Raw genomic sequence first — 13,689 nt, 5'->3', positions numbered from 1 at the left:
CACAGATTGTTAGACTTCCTTCGGCTATCTTAAGGGTTTCTTTGTAAAGATATCTTTTTCTTGCCTCTTACAAAGCAAACTGTACAATATCAGTACCTTGGTAGGCATGTATATCTAGGCCATGTAACTGTACGAACTGTTGAATATGTTGCAGTTCTAGGTCGTGTTGTTCGTCATCACCAATAATGTATTTACTGTACTTCTATAATGGAAGATACTCTGCATCTGTCGCTTTAAACTTTGAGCCAAATTCATGATGCAGATCAAGCTTTGGAAACAGACCCAATATCAGCTTCACTCAAATGATATCCTATGTAAGAAAGAATGCAATTATCATTAGGAAAAATTGAAAAACTCACTTATAACAATCCACAAATTTCCTAAACTGTGTATTGTTCTCCTTTGTCCGTAGTTGAAATTTTAGATAAAACGCAGGAATAAACAATGAATCTCACACACATAACTATTCAGCATCTCCTTCCAATTTGATAGAGAAAGGGATTTCTTCACAAATTGCAGCCCTGCAGCTTTTACGTCATATTTTTTGTTCGGCCTTATTGTTTGCAATAACTCAGGTTTTACATTCACGCCCTCAACAAATAAAGCAACATCTTGATTGTAGCACTTCATATCATGTGGAAGAGTATTTACGCAGAATTCAAAACATTAAAAAGATCAATGTCTTGGAAATAAAAATTTTATTAATTTTTCAATAATCTCGTCTTGCTAACATATTCCATCGACTTGAATTTTGTTGGATATCTTCTTTATTTTCTGCCAACTGTGCACCCATTAGTCCATTCACAATTATTGCAGACCCTTTACAGGATAATTGATTAATCCTCTTCGACTGCGGTGTCAACTGTGATATGTTAACTCCAGCACAGTTACACATAGAGATTTCTGCTTTCAGAATCCTTCATTATTCTAAATAGACGTGTCTTCCTCGTACATTCTTCATGACTTTGCTATCTCTCGTAGTTACTAATATCTTGCAACGTACATCGAATACGTGAATAACCATATGCGAAGAAACATAATCAAGTATAAGAAATCCATAAAACAGAGCACAACTTGTAAAATATCGACATAAAATTCCTCTTGATCCCTTAACACTGGTGTTTGAATGTACATGCTGCCATGACTCCATAAATGAATGGTGACTCAGTTTTTCATAAAGATCTGTCACGTGACAAAGAAGATCATCTGAACTGTCTGAACGTATATCACCAACGTCAATCGAATAGACAGCACCTCTAAATTTTTAATTAGAATTTGTTTATTGTCTAGTGCTGGAACAGATAGGCATGATTTTCCTGAAACTATAGACCCATGAAAAACTATATACCATTCTCTCTGCAGGGAATGCAATTCTTTACTCCATTCTTCTGCGAATTTATTTTCTCTACGCGTTATATGGAGGCGGCTGTGGAAAATCTCCTAAAAGTAAGGTGATATAGAAACACTTTTCTTGAACTTGACACTATTGTAGATCTCCTGCCTGTAATTGTTGACTAAGCCATGGGAACGGGTGCAGGAAGAACAGCACAATGAAAAAGAGCAGCGAAAATCCTGACTTGTTCATCATCACCTTGTTACTGACCAGGTACGAGGCTGTGGGCTAATCAAATACAGTCTTGTATGTTTGGACAGTAATACTGCCAGTTATACTTCTCCGTATGAGTTGGTTTACTGGACGACGAACTTTCTTCAACAAAGATACTTGAACTGTGCTCTCGACTTTGAATTAAGACGTTAACTTGTTTGTTGACCTCTGCCAAACAGATATTTCGCGACACAGTTCTCGCACATCCTGCGGCTCGGCATAGCGTAATGTGCTGATTTCTCAAATAAGATGAAACTCAAACACAGGCATGTGGTAAACACCACGAAGAGGACTCCGATGCTCATGTTCATTGAGAATATGTTGAAGTCGACTCTAGCTTCGATGACTTCTGAGTTGGACCATAAAATGACGTTGGCTGAGTCCCAGACGAACGTGATACTGCCACCGATGTTGGAGTAGATAATTATTGCCTTCAACATAGGCACGGAGTTCAGTCCCATGATCTCGCACAACATATTTTACATCTCAGAGGAAGCATGAAATCTCCCATAGACCTATTTTGCTCTATGTTACATCTCTCTTATTCACATAAGTAAATCTATAAGAGCAGTTCTTTCCTAAATACTCGTATGATAAAAACCAGTAGGCCTACGCATATTAACACTGATTTTTATTTTCTTCGAGATTAAAAGAACGATTAAGATCTCCATTCCGCTTTATCAGTTCTACTGAGATAAATTTCGATAAGAGGAATTCTGCTTGATGTTATTTTCTGGATAAGAGCAATTCCGTATTATTTTGTCTTGGGAGAGAAAACCCAACAGTAAGAAATACCGTTAAAATGTTGTCAAGGATCATAAGCAGAAAATTCTGAATGAAGAGTGTTGGATATACCTCTGTGATTATGGTTTTGAAATGAAGTATTATTCAGCTCTTATAGGTCATATGAACATAATATAATATAAAGCAAATAGAATTACTACTGATACCACATGAAGGTAATGGGCTACAACGAAACAAGTATATAGTTGAAGTGTCCATTAATGAATTTGCTTCACTGGGAACTCCATTTTCTCTCAACTTTGAATCCAGAATAAGAGGAGTTTTCCTCCAGTGTTGTCTATGTTTACATTTAAAAGTTTATACGATTTAATCGCATCTTATATATTTACATAAAATCTACTTTTAAAGCTTTTTCTTTTTATATTGTCTTCGTAGCCACCGGCATTGTCCAGGCGGTAGCTTAGATGCCTGCTGATTAATTCTTGGCATTGGGCATGGGTTCCATTACCCGTCAGATGTAATCTTTAATGCCTATTGTATCGGTACCTTAACGGTAGCTACTAATTCATTCTCTATGCACGCTAAAATAGCTGTTTTTTTTTAAATGTTTAGGTTTATTCCGAGCCTTTCCTGAACTGTAAGACAAATGCTAAGCATTTATTGGAGAATCCTAGGCCTCATCTCACCAAATACAATCTCGCTATCACAAAGTAAGTCCACGCTAATTTTTTTATTTAATAATAACATATACATAAAAACGTTGCATTACAATGCCCCGAAAAAGCGCAAAACTCGTATTCGGGGACAGTTCCGTTACCTAGATATACATACGAAACAAGTAAAACATTATTTGGTACAGCATGGTTAGTAAGTGACTGAAATTAAAGCAAAGACTATTACAGTCTTGATATCAACCTGTGCTCTCTCTAAATCCGCAATAAACAATCACTCTTAGGCAGTTCGTACTGCATTCTTTATTTTTCGTCCACAAAGAAACAACCAGTAGATTTTTCCTGTGCAGTGCTTTATCTTTGTCTCTATTCGATCGACTACCAGAATGGTTGTTACAGTTTAATTTTCCCTCTGTTATTTGATATGTCTTAAGTATTGTTCTTATCATAACAGATGTTAAATTGTAAATAACAATGCGTTTCTGCACTGTTATTTAAATGTGCTGCAGTCTTTATGTTCTTCTCATAAGACAAATGCAGACGTGAGCTACCGTTCCGCGAAGGACTGCGGAATCAATGCATAACATTGCGAATATTTGGGGACTTATGGATGTAGTAATTTGACTACACATCTTCACACTTTCATTTCGTGCAAAGGACAATAACTTTTTATGCATTCTCATGAGAAAGCATTGTACAACTTCAGGAGTTTGTCCAGCACATGTAACAATTCTCTATTTTTCATCAGGATTTCCTTTCCATAACATACAAACTGTAGTCCTCAGTTTCAGCTCAGCAAGAGCAATAAAATCTCTACTAGACCTATATATGACTTATGGATCATGCATACAACCATTTAATTTCATTGTGACTTTTTTGCGCTTGTTCTTAATTTCAAATAATTTTTCTAGTCTAGAAGTTTTCACTTCTATTAATTGAGAAGAGGTTTCAGTCAGAATACTTCTTGCTCGAAGCAACAAAAGTTTATTATAATTGTCTCCAGCTGCTAGCGAAGATAGACATGGATCTCAAAAAATTTCCATCACAGAGAACATCGTTGACTTAAGTTTATTTTCATGTTGCTTTTAGGGTAATTCAATATGCGAAATTTTTATTCTCACACGATCCGAGTCTGAGATATAAAGTTTAACTCGTAGTTGCTGCCTCAGAAAGTGTCCAAACTTCTCTTTTGCGATGATTTTGTTGAACATGTCCTGACAGGTTTCTTGTTCTTTAGGTTCTATTTCATCTGTGCATTGAGAGTTGAATATTAATTACCTTCTTCATTCCAAGTACAATACGGAAATAAAATCTTGAGCTCTCTTATTGTATAAGTTTCGCTTACAACACACTGCGGATGTGCTGTAAACAAGAGTCTCTGTATATATGCTACTTGTGGACAGTCGTGTGAAATTGTTGCATACACATAGGTGGACTGCCATCAAGACTCGCTCCCAATTTTAATACCGTGCCTATACATAAACAATACTTATAGAATTATCAGTCACTACAGCTATTTCACAATGTGAAACTCTTAATATTATTATTACACAACCAGAAATTCTGCAATCTGCAATAAGTTACTCAGTGTTACTGTCATAAAAGAAACTTATGTTGTCCTCTCCGCCAAACATTACAATTGGGCCATCATGAGTATACATACAACATTTAGCAAAACCTGTTACAGTAGAAGACTAAGGATATAGTCTTAGGAAACGGCTTCACATTCCAAAATCTAGACAATGCCATCTCTGGAGGATGACAGTACTACAATACCATCATGAGGGAATGTAGCATACAGCACATGAGAGAAATATGACCAATAAATGTTCGGAAAAATATATCATCACATGTATTCCTGGAACAAATGTTGCTGTAATTATTGTCTTGCCATTTGCGAGAAGGTGTCATCATCGAGCAATAATATTCATCAAATGCTTCTTGATATATGTTCTTACGTAGTGTACCTTGAAGTTTTCACTGTAGCATCTTTTGAACATGATAAGAACTGTGTTCCATCTAGACTCAGGGCTAAATGTGACATTCCTTCTTTGTAGTCCCGGGAAGACGCAATATAGATGAGCATAATCTCTGTCCGAAAGATTGATAATGCCATTTTCATTCTAAGTTAGAATTTCGGTCTCCTTTGAAGTGAAGCATACAAGGTAAACTTCTTTTAAAGAGAAAGTATGAGTATGTTACACATGTCCTGATGTAAGAAATCCAGATCGTGTTTGTTAGGCTTTTTGGCTTGTCTATCTTAATGGCTTCTCTGTAAATATGACCAATTCTATCTCTCGCAAAGCAAACTGTACAATATCAGTACCGGTATTTTAGGACGTGTGTATTTCTAAGCCTTGTAACTGTATGATCTGTTCAATATGTTGCATTACTGCACCAAGTTGTTCGTTATCAGCAATAACTTATTTACTATATTTGTGATATTATACTAGAAGATACGCTGCACCTGTGGCTTTCAATTTTCAGCCAATAGATTCAAGATCCAGGTCAAGCTTCGGAAACATAGACCATATCTCAGCTTCACTCAAATTATACCCAATGGAAGAATTACTGTTATCAATAGGAAAATTTGCAATACTGCCACCAGAAAGTGATTTACACTTTTCCACAAGTTTCCTGATCAGTTTATTTTTCTCCTCTTTTCGCAGTTGAGTTTTTAGATAACGAAGTAATAAATCCCACATACATAACTGTTCAGTATCTCATTACAATTTTATACAGCATAAGGTAACAGGATGAGACACTCTAGTAGTTAGCTCATCCCAGGGAGTAGTCGCCCCTGCCTTTGTGAGCTCCAGGTCCCACTGGCCCGGTGGGTAGCACCTGGTAAGATTCCCTTCCTCAGGGTTACGAGGGAATAGAAGAAATTCCTTAGACATAGTGAAAGCAATCTTCTAAGGGAAGGAAACCAACAGAAAAGTAAACTGGTCCTCCAGGTTGGCAGTTTTGATATGGGTTGATACTTCATATTTATAAAAAATACTTTACTCAATAGTTCCAAAGTAAGAATTGCAGGATTGCTAACCTTGGAAACCGACCTCAGCAATGGATTAAGAAAAATGACTTTCGTATTGCGGAAACACTAAAGATTGGGTCATGAAATGTGAGAGACCTCTGCCATAGAGATAGAATTAGAAAAAATAAAAGATATGAATATAGTTTTTGAAGTATCTGAAAAAAAAGGAATAAAGAAACTTTGGATTTAAAGGACTGCATTATGATATAGAGTGGAGTAGACAGCAACGAACGAGCATCATCAGGAGTAGCCCTACTTATAAAGAAGAGTTGGAGAAATAGAATTAATAGTTATACTTGACTAAATGACAGATTAATAAGCGTAAGACTTGAAGTTGTAAGAGGATACCTAACTGTAATTGGGATATATGCGCCTGAAGAGGGTAAGACAGATATATATAAAGAATTTTATAACAGTTTACAAGACCATTATGATAAGATTAATAAAACAGATTGCATTATGATAGCAGGAGATTATAATGCTCTAGTTGAATAGTGATCAGTTATGGAGAAAGCTGCATTAATGAAAATGGGAAAATATTGATTAATTTTTGTTCATTTAATGAAATACGGCTAACAAACACTTTTTTTAAACATCGTGACATCCACAAACATACTTGGGCGGCAAAAGGATCCCAATCATTCATAGATTGTATTGCAGTAAATCAAAAGTCAGAACTTAACATTTTCAATTTTAATGAAAGAATTTTAAAGAAACAAGAATAATATTAAATCTTAGTTATGTTTTAAGGATGGATGAATCTAGGTTGCCACATGTCCTTTTCCAATACAAACCAAGAATAGGAAAAAGGTGTAAAGGACGCCCAGAAAAACGATGGAGCCATCAGTTCAATAACTAGTTTGGAAACAAAAAGGGGCAATTGGACCCAAGCCATGAAGTTGATGATGATGATGAATTTAATACAGCAAGAGATTTTGTCATAAATGCACACATTGCAGCTTTTACTTTATATTATTTTTTCAACCACATTGTTTGCAACACCTCATATTTCATATTCACATCCTCAACAAATAAAGAATAATGTGGATAGTACCACTTCATGTCATATGGAAGAGTGTTTATGTTGATTTCAAAAGCATGAAATATGTCACTGTTCTGCAAAGAAGAATTTAAATGTATGTTTCCACAATCACGTCTTGTTAACATATCGAAATAAAAATCCACCTTCCTGAATTTTCTCGAATATCATCCTCATTTTCTGCCAAATGCACTTCTGTTAATTCATTCACATTATTGGAATCCCTTTAATAATATTTGATTAATCTTCTGGGCCTAGCGTGCCAATTGTAATATTTTAACTCCAGCACATTTAGCCAATATACATAGACATTCCTACTTCCAGAAGCCTTCACTAATAATTAGAATTATTCTAATTAGACGATGTCTTTCTCCCACATTATTCATGACTTTGCTATCTCTCGTAGTTACTAATATCTTGCAACATACATCGAATACGTGAATAACCATAGTTGAAGAAACGTAATCAAGTATAAGAAGTCCACCAAGCAGAGCACCACATGTAAAGTATGGACATAAACTTTCTCTTGCTCCTCTAACATTTGTGCTTGATTGGCCATGCTTCTCTGAATCCATAAATTGATGGTGACACAGTTTCTAAAAGAGATGTGTCATGTTTCAAAGCAGATCATCTGAACTCTCTGAACATGTAGTACCAACTCCTATCTAAAAGACAGCACCTTTAACATTTTAATTAAAATTTGTTTGTTGTCTATCGCTGCAGCAGATAAGCATGATTTCCCTTAGAATTTCGTCCCATGAAGAACTACATACCGTCCTCTTTTCGGGGAACGCAATTCTTGTCTCCTTTCTTCTAAAAATTTATTTCCTCTACGCATCATGTGGAGACGGCTATGGCAAATCTCCTAAAACGTAAGATGTTACAGTAAATCTTTTCTAAAAAATTGATACGATTGTGAACCTCCTGCCTGTAATTGTTGACTAAGTCATGGATACGTTTTCTGTAGAGAATCAACAAAGTGTTCAAAAGGTGAGACGTCCCTCCCTTATAAGAAATTGCTTGGGAATTAACTCCAAAGAGTATACGATTGATCTGTCAAATAATTTCAGAGTAGTTTATTTATTTTTAAAAGTTACAGAGAATTATAACAAATATGCGTTGGAAACACAGAGATGATTCATCACAATCCTATATGATTGATATATCAAATGATTACAGAGTATTTTATTTATTTTTAAAAGTTACAGAGAATTATAATAAATGTGAGTAGGAAACACAGACCTGATTAATCACAATCCTATTTCTCTTTAGTTACTACTGCCAAACTCCTCCTCAAGTCCTGTGTCTGTTATCAGGACCACTGCTTCAGTCTTGCGTCCGATCCAGTCTATAAGGGGTAGACAGGGCTGGGACTCCATAAGAATGAATATCAACACAAAGGAATGCGAAGTATGCCATTGGACACGGGCCAGAAGGTTCTCTATTTCCCATTTGTCTGCAGTACGAGTAGCAGAATGGCCCCCAGTAGCGCCGTCCAGCTTAACGACAGATTGAGTTTGGGCACGGAGTTAAGGAAGAACAGCGCCACCACAAAGAGCAGCGACACTCCGGACTTGAACAGCAGCACTTTGTTACGGATCGGGTATGAGGCTGTGAACTCTTCCAATGTAGCCTTGTGTATAGTATCCACTGTAGAGTCCTGCAATGTTGGAACTTGAGAGAACCAACCAAAACTTTAAAAACTTCGCCTTGTTTCATAGGGAAAACAAATCACAAGATCTGTGCCAAAATCCTTAAGCGTTTAAAAACTGAAGGGTGGTACTGGAGGAAAACGAATATTTTTATATCAAGATTGAACAAACACGGCAGACTGACTCCTGCAGAGCGAATATCGGCGAATATCGAACTTCGCCTAATTCGACAATTTGAACCAAACATAGTGACTGTAATGCATAATGCTCGGCACTAATTCACAGCAACACTGCCAGTTGTATGAGTTGGTTTGCTAGAGGACGAAACTTTTTTTCAACAAGGATATTCGAACTGTGTACTCGTCTTTGGAGTAAGAGGATAGCGACGCTGCAGGTCTCTGTCCAACAGCTGATATTTCGTCAAGCAGTTCTCACACACCCTGCCGCTCTGTACAGTGTAATGTATTGATGTCTCGAAATAAGAACCTCAAGCACGACACGCAGAGCACTCAGACCTTCATGCGCATTGAGAATATATTGAAGTCATCACCAGCTTAGATAACGTCTGATTTGAATGTTGTGAACTTTGAGTGGGTCTCCGACGAGGTTGATACTGAAACCGATGATGGAGTAGATGATTGTTGCTATCAACACGGGAATGGGATTTAGCTTTATGTCCTCGCAAAATTTATTCTACATCTCAATGAAAGCATGAAATATCACTTTGATCTATTTCGTCTTATGTTACATCCCTCTTATTCACATAAGTAAATCTATAAGAGCAGTTTCTTCACAAGTTTCCTTATGATAAAAACCAGAGGGCCTAAGTTATGCCTAATAACACTTTGATTTTTGTTGTGTTCGATATACATAGGTTGGATAAAAAGTAATGGCAACACTGCTGTCACGTGACGATGGTGCGTTCGAGAGTTGCCAGCTGTATGGACATGAACAAGGACTGTTAGATGAGTTAGTGTAGCCAGCGGCGATAGTACTCTGTCAATCTACTACAGTGTGTAGAACGTTGACTTTGATAGGGATAGTGCGAGCGCCCTGAGATCATGTTTACAAATCTAGAGCAACGTTCCTGGATCAAAATTGAAGTGGCACTAGGTCGTAGTGCACAAGAATGTTTTCAGGGACTGCGTGAAGCATGTGGCGATGCAGCGTTGCCATATCTCACAGTGGCACGATAAGTTAAAGCGTTTCGGGAAGGCCTTGTTGGAAGTGCTGTGAAGGTGATGTTCATTGTGGCGTATGACATTGATGGGGTAATACTGCACCACGCTGTACCTCTAAGGCAGACGGTAAACGCGGAATACTACAGCAGGTTCCTGCAGCACCACCTTCGTCCAGCCCTCAGGAGAAAACGACGACACTTGGGGGTACAGAACCCCATCATTCTTTATGATAATGCAAAGAGTCATACAGCTGCTGCTGTCAAGGACCTCTTGCGTCGCAGGCAATGGGAGATTCTGGAACATCCTACGTACTCACCCGATATGAGTCCATGCGATTACGATCTCTTCGCCAAAGTGAAAGAACCACTGCGAGGGACCCGGTACAATACCAGAGATGAACTTTTCCGTGCTATAGGGCCGTCAATATGGAACATCAACAAAGATGGACGCGCTGATGGTGTACGACGCCTTCCAAACATTTGGCAAAAGGTTATAAATAAATGTTGTACCCTGTCAGAAACATCGAACTGTTGCCATTACTTTTTATCCAAACCATTTAAACAGAACGATTGAGATTTCCATTCTGTGTTATCTGTCTTGTTGAGATAAATTTGGATAATATGAATTCCGTTTTATGTTGTTTGTGGATAAGAGCAATAAATCTGTCCTGCTGTCTGTGGAGAAGTAAGAATTATCCCATTATGCGGTGTATTTTTCTCTCATTAAAATTTTCTATGAGTCATAAGCAGACATTGTTCAATGGAGGGCGTTGTATTTAAGTCTGAGAACATGGTTATAACAAGAAATTTAATTATTCACCGTTTATAGTTATATGAACATAATCTGATATAATGCAAGTAGTAGAACTACCACTGATACTACATAGTGCAAACGTGTACAACGAAACAATTGTCTAGTAGAACTGTCTATTACTGAATTTGATTTATTATACACTCCATTTTCCCCGTGTGGTGACCGGGGTTAAAGAAAGGTCCCAACGTAGTCCATGCGTGTCGTAAGAGGCGACTAAAATGGACACCCAGTGCCTGGGGTATAACTGGGTCACCCTGCCTTCAGGGGATATAAATATGGAGGCAATGGTAAGGTTACCCATCAAACCACTTCACGTTAGGCTAATCACCCATGTGGAGCTAAAAATGATTAAACGTAGCCTCGAACTGGACGGGTCTGTAAGACGACGATCGCAATGGAAGAGGAAAGTGTGATTTGGAACATGGAATAAGACAGTTGGAGAAATGAAGAGATTGAGTAGTAATAGACAGGAGTGGCAGAGATGGATAGACTGAGGTTATCCCCACGCATGACAGCATAAGGGATATAAAAATAAGAAGAAGGCACTCCATTTTCTCTCAAATTTGAATCAAGATTAAGATCTGTTTTCCTCCAGCGTTTTCTTTGTCTTGTATTCACAATTCCTACGTATTGTTCGCATCTTCTTTATGGACATAAAATCTTCATTAAAAGCTGTTTCGTGTTTTATTTACTTACTATCAATCGGCATAGTTCAGGTAAGAGCTTATTTGCATGCTGATCCAATGCAGCGCTTGGACGTGAGTTCCATTTCCCGTCAAATGTAATCTTTAATGCCCTTTGTGCCTTAGCTGTTGCAACATAAATCTTTTTTTTTTTTTATAAAAATGGTTAGGTTTGTTCCGAGACTCTTCCGTACAGTAAGAAAAATGTTGAGTAATCCTTGGCGAATTCTAGGCCTCAACTCAACAAATACAATCTCACTATCATCAAGTCGACGATAAATGAAACATTATTTGGTACAGAGTGGTTAGTAAGTTACTCGAGTTAGAGCAAAGACTAGGGCAGTTTAGATATCTCCCTATGCTTCCTCTATGTCCTGGTTAAACAATCACTCTTGAGTGGTTCGTTCTGCATTCCTTACTTTTCGTCTACAAAGAAACAACCACTAGTTTTTTTTTTCTGTACAGTGCTTCTTCATCTTGGTCTGAATTGGATCGAGTATTGGAATAGTTGTTACCGTTTTCGTTTTCTCTGAGTTATTTGGAATTCAGGCTTAGATTAAGAATTATTGTCTTCTGGATTGTTTTCATCACAATAGATTTTGAACTGTAAATAAGATTGCTTTCGCCTGCACTGATCTCCATTATTTGTGGGAATGCAAACAACAAAAGGTTATGTTTCTGTTGTGTGTTCTTCCTTTCGCTTGCTGAATCCGTCACTTTTCCGTTCTGACTTGCCTTCCATACTGAATTTTTGTGGAGTCGGAAGCAATTGAGAGTTTTGGGAGGAAAACCAGGCACTTCCATTTCAGTACTTTTCGAGATAATGAAGAAAAACTTACCGACAATCAATAAGCATGTACAGAAGTGGCAGGTCCAAAATGCATTATAACTGTGAATATAAATCTTGGAACTACTTGGTTTTTCGACTAAACGATAGAGCGTATTTTTTGTCTTCTGTGCATAAATAACTCAAAAATGAAAAAAAATTGGAGCTGCCTGGTTTTTCCTCCAAACCTCTCTTGGTCGGACAAGACAGAAGCGGACGGGAAAGGGGCACGATTTCCTTACATTACTCAGTACTACCTAGGAACTGTGTTAAATTTCTTAATAGTATCAAACTCGTCTGGTAAAGGAATATTTCAAATACCATTTATGATAATTTAAATTCTGATATAAAAATTCTCAATTACAATGATTATTACTGAACAGGTAACAATTTTAATCTCACTCATGCACTACACAATCTTCAACTTCCGAACGTCAGTTCTCGGTCTGTAAATCCCCTGATATTTGTCTACAAATTGACAGTAAAAAAAAAAAGAGATAAGTCAATAACTCATATCCGTTATTGGCACGATTAAAAACATTGCAACTACTTGTAATATGACTGTCAAGCATGCACTGCACATTCTTCGAACTTGAATTTCCATTTTTCCAATGCACAGACCTGAAATTAAAAAAAAATGCCAGTAAGAAAAGAGAAATACGTCAATATTTATTATTGTAGTTATGTCCAAAGTTAGAAACACTGAAATCTCTTCTATGGAATATAGAAGCTAATGTAGTAAAGTAAAAGCTAACACATCTAAACTTTTGAATAATATTTACACAGTTAAGCCATTCTATTGTGCGACAGTAACTCTTACAGCAATAGGCCCTAGTACAAATATTCAATGTCGGAATATAACTCACACTATGGAAAACTACCATATGAATTTCTTTTTTATTTAATTTTATCTGTATTAGCTATGTTTCCCCATGTGTTACATTGAACATATTTGCAGAAGTTAAAAAAAATAGATTGATATTCACAGTAATGTAGCCAGTATCTGTTGCTTGAGTGCCTCTTTTACGAAGATATTGAAATCTGCATTGTATTTGTTTCGTCTCTTTCCTCGTGAGAAAAAATGCGATCGGGAACACAGAAGTTATACACTAGACCGAGATGGGAATATAATGGTGTAGCAGACGGTTGACTCAAACTCGTTTTCTACTGCGCATGTCGTCACTTGGGAAGCAGCAGCGGCGCGCTAATTCGCGCCGCAGTCCTCGAGGAACAAAACAAACCGCTGTTATGTGTACGTGCACGGTGTTAATTCTTTGTTTATATAATTATATTATATTGAATGTTATTCTTGAATCAGTAATGCTATTAATATGACACATTTTTAAATCGATGATGCACTTGGAATATCTCACTTCACACAGTGACATTTGAGCATTACCACAGTATATTTAGCAAAACTACGTCTATGAGCCGGTT

The sequence above is a fragment of the Periplaneta americana genome, chromosome 10, assembly GCF_040183065.1.
Source record: "Periplaneta americana isolate PAMFEO1 chromosome 10, P.americana_PAMFEO1_priV1, whole genome shotgun sequence".
Taxonomy (NCBI): domain Eukaryota; kingdom Metazoa; phylum Arthropoda; class Insecta; order Blattodea; family Blattidae; genus Periplaneta; species Periplaneta americana.
Note: the sequence above shows the minus strand (reverse complement) of the source record.